The sequence below is a fragment of the Elephantulus edwardii genome, unplaced genomic scaffold (genome assembly GCF_000299155.1).
Source record: "Elephantulus edwardii isolate Elephantulus edwardi_28Jun2011 unplaced genomic scaffold, EleEdw1.0 scaffold00235, whole genome shotgun sequence".
Lineage (NCBI taxonomy): Eukaryota > Metazoa > Chordata > Mammalia > Macroscelidea > Macroscelididae > Elephantulus > Elephantulus edwardii.
The window spans coordinates 4,157,798-4,175,071 of NW_006399985.1; positions in this window are offsets into that span (position 1 = coordinate 4,157,798).

Genomic DNA, 17,274 nt, shown 5'->3' on the forward strand with positions numbered 1-17,274 from the left:
CCTGTGCCAATCGCACTGTCTCTGACACTCCTATCCCGATTATCCCAATCACCGAATCAATCCACCTCATAGAGGCCCTTCCCCTCCTGCACCGTCCCTCCACCCTCCCAAGCACGATGTCCTTTTTATAATTATTAATAATGAGACAGACAACCAGAAATGAGATAAAACAGAGAGCCAGTATTTCCAATGACAGAAGGGCCTCAAGACAGGCTTCTCTGTGTATTTATGGAGAATCATCAGGAAGGTAAACAAAGGAAAATCACAAGGGAGTGGAAAAAAAGAACAAAGGATCATGGGGAAGTCTTTTGCAAAAGGCCAAGCTCCTCTTTATTGTTTATGTATGCTTATCTGAGGAGGGAGGGATTCAGTAAATACAAACTAAGAATGATGTTGACTCTTAAGGAATGCCTTAGTGCCACAGGGTGAATTCTAGCTTGTATTACACCTCCCTCATATCCTGATACAGCATTTGGTTTATTTTTAATATTAAATTTTATATTCGGCTTCCCACAATGATTTTTATTTTTAAGTGAACTGGGAGTGTTAGGGAGAAAAATATGCAATAATGAATGAATGAAAATCCAACTTCTCTGTAAACATTCATTAAAGTCACAATAAAAATGAAAAGAAAAAACCCACCCCATAGTACATGGGAGTAATTGTATGAAACATAGTATGAATGAGGAATTCATATTCATTGTGTGAAAGACAATGTATATGAACTTTGTTAACAAATCAATTAAAAAAAGAAAAAAGATTAAAAATGGTATGGAAATAGGATGAATCTTTGACATATATCTTTTCTGATTTTGGATCAAGCAGTGTTTCTTTGCTCTGTTCTGACTATTGCTTCCTGGTCCAAATATAGTTTCCACATAAGCACAATTCCATGTTCTAGGATTCCCATTCTTCTAAAGGTTAGCCACAATTTGTTGTGATCCACACAGTCAAATGCCTTTGCATAATCAATGAAACACAGCTAGACATCCCTCTGGTATTCTCTGCTTTGAGCTAAGATCTATCTAACATTGACTATAATGTCCTTACTGCCACAACCTCTTCTAAACCCTGCTTGCCCATCTTGCAGTTTTTTGTCAACGCACTGTTTCAATCATTTTTGTATAATCTTCAGTAGGATCTTCTTGTGTGTGATTGTCGTTATTGTTAAGTACCATTGAGTTGAAAATGACTCATAATGACCCTAAGAACAAAAGATCTGAACCCTGTTTCATTATGCACATCCTCACACTTTCAGACCCACTAGAGCCCATTGCAGCAGTCACTTTGTCAATCCTCTTGGTTGAGCATCTTCCTCTCCTTCGCCAACCCTCCATCCTTCTCAGCATCATGTCCCTCTCCAAGAAATAGCACTTCCTAGCAACATGTCCAAAATATGTGATGCAAAACCTCATCATCCTTGTGTCCAAAGAGCACTATGGGTGCACCCACTCTAAGACATAATATATCTTGCATGTGATATTGTTCAATAATTTCTACACTCTGTTGGATCATCTTTTTTGGAATGGGAATAAATATGGATATTTTTGATCCAGTTGTCCAGGTAGTTGTTGTCTAGAGTTCTTGACACAACGTAATGAGCACATTTGTTTGTTGAAATATGTCAGTAGATATTCCATCAATTCCTGGGACCTTAGTTTTTTCCCAATTCCTTCAGAGCAGTTGAACTTCCCCCTTCTTCACCATTATATTGATGGTCTTTTGATCATATTGGTACAGTGACTCTGTGTACTCCTTCCGTCTTTTTTTTTTAATGCTATCTAGATCATTCAACATTCTGCACAAAGCATCCTTAAGTATTACAAATTGAAGTTTGAATTTGTTCTTCTGTCCTTTAAGCTTAAAAAATGCCAAGCAATTTCATCCTTTGGATTTTCTGACCAGAGTTCTTTGCATATTTCATTATAATACTTTGCTTTGCCTTCCTAAAATTCCCTTTGAAATCTTCTATTAAGCACTTTCACTTCTTAATTTCTTCCCTTTGCTTGTCTTCTTGGTGCTCCAGGGCAATATTCAGAGTCTTTTCTCATGTCCACCTTGGTGTTTTCTTCTTCCTGTTTCTTTGCAACAACCTTTTGCATTCTTCCAGGATTATATTTTTTATTTCCTTCCACAGCTCTCCGGCCTTCACTCATTAGTGTTCAAGGCCTCAAACAAGTTCCTGAGATTATTTTGAAATTCAAATGGGACAAACTCAAGATCCAACTTTGGTTATTGTGGATTTGATTTTCTTTAGCTTCCATTTGAACTTGCATATGAGTATTTGATGGTTTGTTCCATAATCAGCACGTGGCCTAGTTTTCCCAGCTGATACTGAGCTTCTCCAGGATTTTTTCACACCGATGTAATCAGTCTGAGTCCTGTGTAGACCATTAGGTGAAGTCCATGTGTATGTCACCATTTGTGTTTCTTATAAAAGATATTTGCAATGAATAAATAATCAATTGTACAAAATTTATCGTTCTGTCTCCAGCTTCATCTTTGTCACCAAATCCATGTTTTATGACTATCAATCCTTCTTCCCTATTCACAACTTCTGCATTCTAGTCACCCATTATTATTAATGCATCTTGGTTGCATGTCTGAGCAACTTCTGATTGCAAAAGTTGGTAAAAGTAATTTCTTTTTTTTTCTCTAGTGTTTTGTGCATACTTTTGAATGATGGTATTATTAAAAGATGTTCCTAGTGTATGTATGAATATTATCCTGTCACAGTGTTGTATTCCAAGATGGATCTAGAAACAGTCTTTTTAACTGTGAATGTGACCCAATTTTTCCTGACCTTTTCATTTTCAGTGTAGTAGATCATGATTGCCTGATTTTAAAATGTCCCATGCCAATCCATTTCATTTTAACAATGCCTAGTATATCAAAATATATTTGCATTGCATTTCTTCCTTAATTATCTCCATTTTTTCTACATTCATACTTTGCATATTTCATCTCTAATCATTAGTGTCCATTTTCAATTCTTGCTCCTCTTTTGTGTTTCCCAATATGAAGGCTCAGCCTCTGATGCTGTATCTGCTAGTCTAATCTAAGTGTGCTCTGTTTCACATAGTGTTTTCCAAGGCCTGCTATTTCGGAAGTAAATGGCCAGCCCTTCTCCCTTGTCTGTCTTAATTTGGATGCTCAACCTTAGAGCAATATTTGATAGGCAAGAATTTTACCCAAAGGAGCAGATGAGAGAACTTTCTCCATCATACAATTGACAGATCAGAGGTTGGTCCCACATACTGCTGCAAAGCATGCATTCTGTTCCATCTCCCACCCTATCCCACTGACATCCATATCAGTTCCCTCTTCTAGCTCCTTAAATACCTCCCAATCGCCCACCCGCAGCTGCCCTTTTATGATGGCTTAGGCCTCCATTTACCTCTGTCCACCCATTTCTTCTCCTCTTCACTGTGAGCTCCTGGCACACAAACTCCATGGCAGTGGGAAATGTGGGAGACATCATTGGTCACAGAGTTCTGTTATTTCAGAAATGAATAGCCAATATATTCTTAGTTGAAGTTAGTATATAAGCTTTGCTGAAAGCTGTCAAGAAGGATGATGTTGTTTTTTGATATACCAATAGTATCGCTGCCAGCATACAGCAACATACATGTTATCACAATATAGCAAAATGACAGATGAATGTAGGCACTCCTTATTATATGAACATATATTTCAGTGTTTTACCCTTGGTATGGAGTAGTCAGGAGATAAAGTGATGTATTAAACAAATCCACTGTCAGAGACTTCTCCAAACCACTGAAGACTGCCAAAAGAAGAAACCAATATTTTCTGAAGAAGTGTTGCTAGAATGCTTTTTGGAGACAAAGATGGTGAAGCTTCATCTCTCATACTTCAGGCATGTTACTAGGAGACACTATTCCTTGGGAAAGGGCATCATGCTTGGAAAGGTGGAGGGTTAAAGAAAGAGAGGAAGACACTCAATGAGATGAATAGACACAGTAACTACAGCAATGATGTCAATTGTGTCAGAGATCACGAGGATGGTACAGGACAGGATAGGATTCAGACCTTTTTTCATAGTATTGTTTTGAGTCACACTTGATTCCATGGTACTGAACAATGACAACAACTACAGAAGTATTTCAATGTGGCCCAAGTCTGATTAATGACCAAAATTTCAACCAAATGCCTCCTTTTTGCCTTTTGTTTCTTAGAAAACAAAACCAAACAATGTCATTGTTGATGAGTTAGAACTAAATCATAGCATATCATTCATTGGATTTCCAAGGGTGTAAAGTACACAAAAGGAGACTGTCCATCTTTTGTTACAGGACAGCTAATGATCTGAATCACTAAAGCTTCATCTTTGGATTAGTGTACTCCCTAAAAACTATGTCCCAAGAGTCTTTAAGTTAGGATCCAGTGTACATTTAACACTCAAATGTTACCCTTTCTTTGTCTTGTCTTAAGAGAGAAGCAGTAAAAAAACATTGATTCAGAATGTGGTTTTTAGGGTCAGACTTTTTGTGTTGTCAAGTGCCATCAAGTCGTAGACTATTCATAGCAACTCTATGAACAAAAGACCTGAGCAATTGTATAACTTTCTTTGTTTCTCCAAGTTCATAGGGATTCTGGAGGCAAGCTATTCTACAAGTGGATACCACTCCTGCTTCCAAGCTTGTTTTAACTGGGGAGTTTCACCAAACACTGTCCATCATGGGTTACAATTATTGCATTTGACACATCAGTGTCCCAGTGTTCAGCATCACAACAACCACAAGGTACTTTTGTCCAGCAAATGGACAGACCTGTGTTGCACCAATTAGAAGAATGTTTGACCAGTAACAATTAAAACAGGACTTAGACTTAGTGGGCTCAAATTCTGTATCCTCTATTAGTCTTATAGTGTTGATACACAGACCTGTGTTGCACCAATTAGAAGAATGTTTGACCAGTAACAATTAAAACAGGACTTAGACTTAGTGGGCTCAAATTCTGTATCCTCTATTAGTCTTATAGTGTTGATAAAATGATTGCCTGTTTTGGTTGCCAATTTATATATCTTAACCAATGGAAATAATAGTACCCACCCCATGTAGTTATATCAAGCATTAAATGGGGCAATATAAAGCACTTAGAGAGCTCTGGTGGCCTGGTGTTGTTGTTGAGTACCACTGAGTTGGAGCTGACTCTTAGCAGACTCTCCAGAAAGTTTTCAGAGGCAGTTAATTGCATGGGAGGATATTGTCCATCCCAGTGATGCTAAGAAAAGGCATACAGCTTGAAATGATACATTTCTCCATGGCAGAACGATAGGCAATCTCATCTCATTTGATTAACTTCCTCTGAAAACCCACTGGAGTGTGAGCTATGGATTAGTTCTGACTTGACAGAACACATCAGAATTAACATATAAATACTCAATAAATAGTGACTTTTAGGATTATATTTTTCTTTACTTGAATCTCTTTGCCTAAATAAGAAGTGGTCTCTTTCTTATCTCATATTTCCTAATCTACAAATTGTTCTCTTACTTATTTCTACTGGGTCTATCATCTGGTCTGTAATAAGATTATCTTTAATACTAAAATTCTGACTATTTCTATTAGTCTTCATATACTTAGAATTTATGCCAGCAAATTCCTTTTTCACTATTGACTTTTATAAATCTTATTCCCAATACTCATGGACTTTTATGTGCTATTTCTGCCAAGACTGGTTTTTTTCTGTTGTTGTTGTTTTTTTTTGTTCTTGTTGGTTTAAAAAAAACAACAACCCAACAACAGGCAAACAAACAAAAACACAGCTGAAAACATTGTGCTTTGCTCTGTCATTCTGCTTCCATTTGATTGCTGCTGAGTTTGCTGCTAGTCAGTTCTTAGAGGCAGTGGTGTCCTTACTTCACCCAGAGTAAGGAAAACTGAGCTGAATTTGGCTGAGCATGTTCAGTGCCAAAAGAGGAAATTTAGCTCTCTCTGTGTGTATGTATGTGTGTTAAAAAAGTAAACATTCTCTCTAGTCATCCAAAAAAATTCATTTAAGATTAATAACTCATTCCAGAAAATAATGTATTACTTAGGTGTTTGTTGTTTTTATTAAATCTCAATGAAGTTTAATTGGTTTTAATTTATAAAGAGTAAGAAGAGCTTTAGCCTTCTTCATGGTAAAGTCAGAAAATATTTAACCATAATTTACACAAGAGAAAATCATTCACTCTTTCTGGTCCATGTGCTTTATAAACATCTTTCAAAAATTCTGAATAGTACAACAATTCCAAATTATTCCTTCATATATATTTCCAGGTGAAAACACAAGTCTTGGTTGTTTAGGGTTTAGTAAAAATATGCATTCTAGATTTACCACCCCGAAAAGTCAGTCAGTATATATTTATTTTTGTTTACAAATACCAATTAGTTTATTAAATAAGTAAAATATAGCTTAGAAATTGCATGCATAATAAATTATAATGTGATTTTGCTATCTCAAGGACAAAATAAAGCTTAGCTGATACAAAGATTTTATACAAATACATATGACAATAATTAGTATTTCTCCTGCTAGCATTTACTGGTAGCCTAGTGGTAAGACTCTGCAGTGGGATCCTGAAAGCATATGGTTTGAATCTGCCAGCTGTTCTGTGGGAGAAGAATGGGCAATCTCCTTCTGTGCAATTTACTGCCTCTGAAAATCTGCTAGAGGGTGAGCTATGTATCAATACTGACTTACTGGTACACAACAACCACAACATCTAAACCCAATAGTTAAAATGAACGATGATTTCCTTTGCTGACTTTTCTTTTTTAAAAAAATGTTCTTATTTTAATTGTGATTTGAAAGTCTGCTGTTAGGGATCTCTCTAAAGTACTCAGGAGCAACAGTGTCTCTCTGGAGACTAAGGTGCACCTGATACAGGCCATGGTCTTTGCAATCGCTTGTTATGCATCAGAGAGTTGGACAATGACTAGGGAGGACAGAAGGAGAGTGGATGCCTTTGAGCTGTGGTGCTGGAGAAGAGTACTGAATGTACCATGGACTGCCAGGAAAACAAACAGATTCATCTTGGAGAGAATTAAACCAAGCTACTCCTTGGAGGCAAGGATTCTGGGGCTTCGTCTGACATACTTTGGACACGTTTCCAGGAGGGACGGGGTCCTTGGAGAGGGACATCATGCTTGGGAGGGTGGAGGGACAGCACAGGAGGGGAAGACCCTGTATGAGACGGATTGATTCGGTGACTGGGGTAATCGGGATGGGTTTGTCAGAGGCAGTGCGGTTGGCGTAGGATAGAGCAGGGTTTAGGGCTGTTGTGCATAGGGTCGCTATGAGTCGCAAACGACTGGACGGCACATAACAACAACAACAAAAATGAAAATTTACAGAAAAGTTAGATTGCCACTCATTCATTGTTGTACATTTTTACCCCCTCTCCCTCCCTCCCTTCATTTTTTCTCAGTTCACATTTTTGTGTTTTTTGTTTTTTTTTAATATTCATTCATTGTTTCACAGTTAACTCCTTCTTCCCCCGCCCTTAGTTTTCTTTTCAATGTGACTCTTATTCTGGGCTATTGATGTACATATAATACCTAAACATATATTTCTTATAAACAGTTCTTTTCTTCATCTATTCCCATGCAATGTTTATTATCTACCCACTCTTATCCTATTCTCCTCCCAAACCGTCATGTCAAACCTGCTTTATAAAATTGGTGCTATGCAGTATTTGTCTTTGTTGACTGAGATATTTCACTCAGCATAATGTCTTGCAGGGTCACTCATGTTGTGCAACGCTTTATGAGTTTATTGTTTTTCACTGCTGTGTAGTATTCCATTGTGTGAATATACCAGAGCTTCTCTATCCTTTCATTTGTTGATGAGCACTTGGGTTGTTTCCATCTCTTCGGCTATTGTAAGAAATGCAATGATAAATATGGGGCTGCATATATCTATCTGGATGGTGGTGATGTTTCTTTAGGGTATATTCCCAGTAGTGGCATTGCTGGGTAAAATGCTATTTCTATTTCTAAATTTTTGAGAAAACTCCAAACCACCTTCCATAGTAGTTGTACCATTTTATACTTACACCAGCAGTGAAAAAGGGTTCCAATATCTCCACAACTTTGCCAACATTTATTGTCTGCTGTTCTGTTGAACCTTGCTACTGTTGTTGGAGTGAGATGATATTTCATAGTTGTATTTATTTGCATCTTTCTGTTAGCTAGGGATGTTTTTAATATTTCTTCATGTGTTTGTTAGCCCTTTGAATGTCATCTTTGGTGAAGTGTCTTTTCATATCCTGTGCTCATTTTGCAATTGGATTGTTTACCTTTTCCTTGTTGAGGTGCTAGAGCAGTCTATAAATTTTAGATATATGTTTCTTATCAGATATGTTATTACCAAATACTATCTATCTATCTATCTATCTATCTATCTATCTATCTATCATCTATCTATCATCTATCCCAGATATGTTTTATACTAAATATTTCCCAGTCTGTGACTTTTCTTTTGAAAAAGGTTTTTGATATGCATAGGGATTTGATTCTTAAAAGGCTCGTTCATATGTTTTATTCTCTTCTGGTTGTAGGTTTTCCATTACGCTTGGAAGACTGTTCATATTGTGGATTAGGGCTTCTAGAATTCTTCCAAGCTTTTTTCTAATGAAGTTTAAAGTCTTTGGATTTACTCCTAGGTCATTGATCTACCTTGAGTTGGTTTTTGTATATGATGTAAAGCATGCATCTTGTTTGAGTGTTCTATAGCTGGTTTTTCAATTTTGCTAACACCATTTGTTAAAAATGCTGGTTTTCCCCCACTTAACTGATTTCATCTCCTTGTCAAAATCAGTTGACTATAGGTTAATGAGCTGATTTCTAGGTTCTCAATTCTACTCCATTGGTCTATGTGTCTGTCACTGTACTGGTACCAAGCTGTCTTGACCACAATGGCTGTGTAGTAGAATTTGAAATTAGGGAGTGTGATGCCTCCAATCTTTTTTTTCTTTTTCAGGAATGCTTTACTTTTTGGGGGTCTATTTCCATGTCAAATAAAACCAGAACTTTTCCTTTTCCATCTCGTTAAAGGATGGAATTGGTATCATTATTGGTATTGCATTAAACTTGTAGATTGCCTTTGGTAGAATTGTCATTTTCAGGCTATTGAGTCTTCCTATCCATGAGCATGGTATATCCTTTCATTTCTCCAGGTCTCCTTTAATTTGTTGTAGTAATGTTTTGTAATTTTCTTTGTATAGGTCTTTTGTGTCTCTAGTTAGATTTGATCCCAAGTATTTAATCTTGTGATTAGCTATTGTGATGGGTATTATTTTTTGTAGCTCCTTTTCGGCATTCTCTTTGTTACTGTAGAGAAATGAAACTTTTTTTTTAAAATTTTAATCTTGTATCCCGCTATTTTGCTGAGTTGTTGTACTATGTCTGGTAGTTTCCTTGCTGAGTCTTTAGGGTTTTCTATACTGGATATAGAGCTGTCCTCGGGTTTTCATGATATCTGGATATAGAGCTTGTTTTACCTCCTCTTTATCAATTTGGATACCTCTTATGTCCTTTTCTTGTCTTATTGCTCTCACTAAGACCTCCAATACGGTATTAAATAGGAGAGGTGATAATGGACTCCCTTGCCTTGCTCCTATTATCAAAGGGAATGCTTTAATCTCTCTTCACTGAGAATGTTTTTGGCTCTTGGCATATACACTTTCACTATGTTGATGAAATTTCTCTCTATTCCTAATGTGCTGAGTGTTTTAATCAGGAAATGGTGCTGGACTTTGTCAAGGGCTTTTCACGCATCACTTGACAGGATTATGTGGTTCTTATTCATTGCTTTGTTAAGGTGATAGATTACATTGATTGTTTTTCTTATGTTGAACTATCCTTGCATTCCTGTTATGAATCACAGTCAGTGAATTTTTTTTAATATATTATTGGATACTACTGGTCAGAATTTTACAGAAGATTTTTATATCTATATTCATGAGAACTATTGGTCTATTGGTTTCTATTTTGGTGGGGGACGTCTTTACTTGACTTTATTATCAGAGATATGTTTGTCTCATAGAATGAATCTGGGAGAATTTCATCTTTTTTTTTCTGAAATACTGTTTGTAAAATTGGTGGCAGTCTTCTCTGAACATTTGACAAAAATTGTTAGTAAAACCATATAGTCTATGTTATGGGTGTGTTCAACTGTTCTGCTTCAGTCTGTGTCCGTTTGGGTGAATTGTGAATTTCCAAGTAATTGTCCATTTTCTCTATGTTTTATTTTTCATATTTGTTTGAGTATAGTTTTTCATTATATTATAATATATAGTATATTGTCAATCTTTTTTCTTTCAGTTGGTTCTGTTATGACATAACCTTTTCATCTCTTATTCAGATTGTTTAAGTCTTTTTTCCCCTTTGGCTTTGTTAGTTTTGTTAGTTGTTTGTCAATTTTATGACCTTTTTGCATAACCAATTCGTGGTCTTATTGACAGTTTCAATTTTTTTTTATTTCTATTTCATTTATTTCTGCTGTAATTTTTATAACTTCATTTATTTTAGGGGTTGACAAGTTTTCTTTATGTTCTTTTACAACTTGTTGGAGATGTTAGGTTAGAGAATCAATTGTCATTTTTCTTCCCTTTTGATGTGAGTGCTTATTGCTGTAAATTGACCTCTGATTACTACTTTTTTATTTCATTTTTTATTTTCTCTAATACCCACTCATACTCAAGTACAGTGTTGTTCAGCTTCCAAATGTATAGATTTTTTTCTCCTTATACTCTTGCTATTGATCTCCAATTCTGTAGCATTGTGGTCTGAGAAAATGCTTTGTATTTTTTCTATGTTTTGAAATTTATTAATGCTTGTTTTATGACATAAAATACAATATAATATGCAAAATGTTCCTTGCACATGGAGAAGAATGTATACTCAAGTTCTTTTGGGTGCATTATTGTGTGTGTGTGTGTGTGTGTGTGTGTGTGTGTGTGTATTCATTCTATAGTTGGTTGATTGTGTACTTTAATTCTTCAGCATCTTTATGTGTTTCTCTCTGGTAGCTCTATCTTTTTGTGAGAATGGTGTATTAAAGTCTCCTGTTAGATGCAGGATCTATACCTGGATCAGCAGGCTGTTGTGTGACTGGAGCTGGGGAACGCTGCATGATTTGGAATTGTGAAGGGAGTGTGTCAAGATTGTGGTTTCTCTCCATCTTTATTGAATCTGTATGCTGAGCAAATTATCTGAGAAGCTAGACTCTATGAAGAGGAATGTGGCATCAGGACTGGAGGGAGATTCATCAATAACTTGTGTTAGGAAGATGACACAACCTTGCTTATTGAAAGTGAGGAGGACTTGAAGCACTTGTAGCAGAAGATCAAGTAATGCAGCCTTCAATATGTGTTTCATCTTAATGTAAGAAAGAAAAACAGAAAAAAACCCACAATGATTCTTACCACTGGACCTATAGGCAGCATCATGATGGATGAAGAGGAGATTGAAGCTGTCAATGGTTTCATCTTGCTTGAATCCATAATTAATACCTTTGGAACAAGCAGTCAGAAAATAAGAAGACATTGCATTGAGAAAATATGTAATTAGGAACTGCCCCAAATTAGTAAAAAGTAATGATGTCAGTTTGAGGCAAAGGTGTGTCTGACTCAGGCCATGGTCTTTAAGATCATTGCTATACATTTGAGAGCTGGACACTGAATAAGGATGACAGAAAAAGAATTGACACCTTGGAGCTGTGGTGTTGGAGAGTAGTACTGAACATCTCATGGACATCTTAGAAAACGAAGAGGTATCTCTTCAAAAGGGTGAAGCTGAAGTGCTCTTTGGAGGCAAGAATGATGAGGTTTCACCTCATATACTCACGGCATATTGCTAGTAGGGGCTGTTTTTCAGTTCTGTTAACATTTACTTTGTGTATTTTGCAGTTTCAGCATTTGGTGCATAGATATTTAATATGGTTATGCCTTCTTGTTGTATTGGCTCTTTTAGCATTATATTGTGACCTTCCTTGTTCTTTGTGATTTTTTTTTACACTAAAATCTATTTTAGTAGAGGTTAATATCACTACTCCTGTTCTTTTCTGGTTTCCATTTGCTTGGCATATTTTCCCCATCCTTTTATTTTTAGTCCTTCTCTCTCTTCACTTTTCTCGTGTGTCTCTTGTATACAGTATATTGAGGGGTTTTTGTTGGTTGTTTTTTTTTTTTTTTCCAAGAAACTTTTTAATTTCATTTTTTATTTCTTCTAGTACTCACTCATGTTCAAGCAAGGTGTTGTTCAGCTTCCAAATATATGAGTTTTTTTTAATGTATCCTCTTGTTATTAATTTCTAATTTTGTAACATTGTGGTCTGAGAAGATGCTTTGTATTACTTCTATGCTTTTGAATTTACTGATGCTTGTCTGTGGCCCAAAATGTGACCTATTCTGGAGAAAGTTCTATGCATATTGGAGAAGTTATACTGTGCTTTTGGGGGGTGCATTACGCTATGAATATCTGAGATCAAGTTGGTTTATTTTGTGGTTTAATTCTTCAGCATCTTTGTTGAGAGTTTCTCTTTGGAAGTTCTATAGTTTTGAGAATGGTACATGGAAATCACAAACTACTATAGTAGTGTTGTTTATCTCCTTTTTCCGTTTTGTTAATGTTTGCTTTATATATTTTTCAGGTCTTTCATTTGGTGCTTTGATATTGATAATTGTTTCATCTTCTTGTTCTATTGACCCCTTAATCATTATGTAGTGATCTTCCTTGTCTTTTATGATGGTTTTTGCATTGAAATCTATTTTACCAGAAATTAGTATTGTCAATCCTGCTTTTTTCTGGTTGCCATTTGCTTGGTATTTTTTCCCCGCACCCTTTTATTTTTAGTCTTTCTTTACCTTCAGTTCTCAGGTATGTCTCTTGTAGACAGCATATTAATGGATTTTGGTTTTTTTACCCAATCTGTTATTCTTTTTCTCTTCAGTGGTACATTTAAACTATTCACATTCAGTGTGATTATGGAGAAGCAAAGGTTTTTTTTCTATATTTTATTAATTTTCATAAACATTTACAGAGATTTTGGGTTTCCATTCATTCATTGTTGCACTATTCTCTCTACCCTCCTCCCAGTTTGTTCTTGTCCAAATGCCACAGTGCTTGTCAAAGCCAGTTCTGATTAATCTTCATTGTCAGTGTGTCCTTTGCCATTCCCTATCACTCCTCCCTGAGAGAGACTTCACCCTGAGTCATAAGGAAAAGGGGATGGCATATTCTCTTAGCTACTTCCTGCTGAAAAGGGACGCTGTGGGTTTCAGGTTGAAGATCTTCTCTCACTACTCTAAAGGGCCCCTTTGGCAGTAGGAAACACATAGACTATTATGGAGATTGATTTTGGAATTTAGATGCACTCTTATTCATTGGGCTTGGCCGTATATGTTCATATCCTTGAAGATGTATCCTGGGGGTGTTGCAACCTAGAAGACACAAATTTGACTAACAAGTTATAAGTACATGAGTCCAGAAATCATGGAAAAGTAAAAGAAAAGATTCTTTCATTGTTTTACAAACCCTCCCCCAGGTCCCCTCCACCATGTAGCCCTCTCTCTAGTCTCCTGTGATGACAGAAATACCTAGTTATATATCTCTTTTAAACAGTTTTCTCCCTTCTCTGTTTCAGTGCAGTATACATTATTGAACCCATCTTACTCAGTCTCTCCCCAACCCCAAGGACAGTCCCATTCTACAACAGTGGCATCATGTAATATTTGTCCTTTTGTGACTGGGATATTTCACTCAGCATAATGTTCTCCAGAGTCAACCATTTTGAATAATATTGCATGAGTTCCTTGTTTTTTAATGCAGCATAGTATTCCATTGTGCGAATATACCACAGCTTCTCTAGCCATTCGTTTGTTGATGGAGAAGCAAAGTTTTGATGCTATTATTTTGTTTCGTTTTTTTTTGGTGTTGTCTCTTGTTATTTTGGTCCATTATGCTTTATGTGGCACTGCTGTAAGAAGGACTTCTCTCAGTGTTTCCTGCAATGCTGGTCCTGTTTTTATGAACTCACTTAGCTTCTGTTTTTTTCTGGGAGTATCTTGATTTCCTCTTCATATTGGATGGACGATTTTGTGGAGTATAATATTCTTGGTTGACAGTTGTGTTCTTTAAGTGTTTTATATATGTCATTCCATTGTCTTCTTGCTTGCATAGTTTCTACTGAGAAATCAGCACTTAATCTTATTTGTTCTCCCTTATAGGTTACTCTTTGTTTCTCTCACTGCTTTCAGAATTCTCGCCTTATCTTTGGTTCTGGCAAATTTGACTATGATATGCCTTGATGTTTTTCTTTTGGGATCTATTCTTTATGGTATTCAGTCAGCTTCTTGAATGTATATTCTCTTATTCTTCATTATGCCTGAAAAGTTTTCTGCTAGTAATTCTTCTATAACTTTTGTGATGCCACTACTTGTTTCTTCCTTTTCTGGGATTCAGAGTATGTGCATGTTATTTCTCTTGATGATATGCCACATTATTCTTAGATTTTCTTCTTTTTCTTTCCATTTTTCTCAGATCAGTGGTGACAATTCTATCTTCTATTTTACTGGTTCTATTTTCCATCCCTGTTGTGACCCTTCATCATGTTGACAATACCTGAAACACAAGTCCTCATATTTTTGGATTGTAGTTCCTTGTTTTTCCAGGGCCTCTAATGCCTTGTTTTATCTGCATTTTCTGGTGTTTTTTTAAAAGCTCTTCCTGGTTATTGCTTGTGCTGTCCTGTAAATCTTCAAGTTTGTCTTTCACCCATTGAAAATATTCAATCATTGTTCTTTTAAATTATGTGTCAGAAAGTTTCATCAGACTCTCTGCCTTCAGGAAATCCATTGATATTATGATATTGATATTATGTCACATTTTTTTGGGGGGTGACATCTTGCGTTGGGCTTGTGTAGGGTATAACGTAGCCTGCTCCCAACATGATATTGCTGTGGTAGAGTATTCATGTCTGAGGTGATAAGTTCTTGATCTGAAGTCACTGGTCCAGAAGAGGGTGGGGAAGCTACCCTGCTTGGGTTTCTCTCAGTTCGATAAAGAAAAGGCCTGTGGAAGGAGCATTCTCTGTCAGACAAGTGCCATAGTGTAGCTAGGGTAGCACAAGGTGGTCTGGGCTACAGAGAGTTGAAGGACTGGAAGTGAGGAGACACAAGGCAGAGCACAGAGACTTAATTGGAAAAACAGGAAGCTTTGGTTTTCCCTTTAAGAACTAACTCCAGCTGTTTCACTGCCTTTTGATTGAGTTTAAGGGGTCCCATGTGATAAAGCCAAACAGTGGTGACCCCCACCAAGTACCTTACTCAAGTTCCAGCGTCATTTCCAATGCATGTCGGGAGCAGCGTTCTGGGTGTGGGCTGGCAGTATCAGGACCAGAGTTCTGGACACAGGCTGGCATTGATAGGGCTAAAGTTCAGGCTCTCATTTATTCAGATTCCAACTTATCTTCTCACCTTGGTGTGTTGCTCCCACATCGCTCCCTGGTGTGTGTGTCATTAGCTCCCTGGCACATCTGTGGCATCAAAAAGCAGCTGCCTGGTAGCTTCCCAGTCCATACTGACAGTTGTTTTTTACTTCTTTCACTCAAACTCCCAGTTTTTTGGTGTGTGTGTTTGTGGGTGTGTGTTTGTTTGTTTTTAAATTCAATCTGCTACTCATTTTTGGTTTTTTCTATCCTATTTTTCTTTTTTTAAATTACTTTAATGAAAGTTTACAAAGAGTTTGGATTTAAATTCATTCATAGTTGCACATTTTCCTCCCTGTCCACCCCTCCCCCCAGTTTGCTTTTCTTTTTGAAAAGTAAGAAAAAAATTTTTTTAATAATTTTAATGGACATTTATAGAGAATTTGGATTTCCATTCATTCATTGCTGCACTTCTCTCCCCGCCCAGCCCTCTCCCCCTCCCCCCAGTTCGCTCCTCTCTTTCAAAAGTAAAAGAAAGACTCCCTCCCTGGTACACAATCCCCCCCGCACCCCTCCCACCGCACCAAGTACATTCCACTATGCAACCTTAATTACGGACTCTTGTGATAGCCATAATACCCTATCATACATCGCTTTTAAAATATTCAGTCCCTCATCTGTTTCAGTGCAGTATACACAATTTATCCAGTTAGAAAAAAAAAATTTAAAAATTCATTGTTATGCAATGCACCACCCACTCAGTCCACTCCACTATGCAGCATTCATTCTGGACTCTTGTCATGACAATAATATCTAATAATATATTCCTCCTAAACAGCTCTCTCCCTCACCTGTTTCAATAGAGTTTACATTATTTATTCCCTCTTAGTTTTCCCCCAATGCTGATGTCAGTCTCGCTTTACAAAAGTAGCACTATGCAGGATTTGTTGTTTTGTGACTGAGATAATGTCCTCCAGGGTTACCCATTCTGTAAAAATTTAATGAGTTCCTTGTTTTTCAACACAGCATAGTATTCCATTGTGTGAGTATACCAGAGCCTCTCTAGCCATTCGTTTGTTGATGGGCACTTGGGTTAGTTCCAGCTCTTTTCTATTGTGAACAAAACTGTAATAAACATGAGTGTGCAGATATCTGCTTGGGTGGCAGTTCTGGATTCTTTAGGGAATATTCCCAGTGGTGGAATTGCTGGGTCTGATGATATTTCTATTTCCAACTTTTTGAGAAAGTGCCATACTGCCTTCCATAGTGGTTGCACCATTTTACATTCCTACCAACAATTAATAAGTGTTCAATTTCCTCCACAATCTCACCAGTATTTTTTGTTAATTTTCTTTTTCACTGGTGCATTGAAATGATTCATATTCAGTGTATTTACTGAGAGGCAATGTTTTCTTGCTATCATTTTGTTGAGTACTTTTTGGTGTTCTTGCTGTTTACTTCATCCATCTCTGTAAGAAGGACGTCCTTCAGTATTTCTTGCAATGTTGGTCTTCCCTCCCCGCAAAGTACCTTAATTTCTGCCTTTCTGAGAATATTTTGATCTCTCTGTCATATTTGATGAATAATTTTGTTGAATAAAATTTTCTTGGTTGAAAGTTATGTTTTGAGTGTTTAACTATGTCATTCCACTGTCTTTTTGCTTGTATGGTTTCTTCTAACAAATTGGCACTTAATCTTACTTGATCTACTTTATCCGTTACTCTTCCTTTTTTTTTCTTTCTAGCTTTTAGAATCTTTCCTTATCTTTGGTTCTGGTAAATTTGACTGTGATCTCTGCCTTAGAGGTTTTTTCTTTTGAGATCTATTCTATATGGGGTT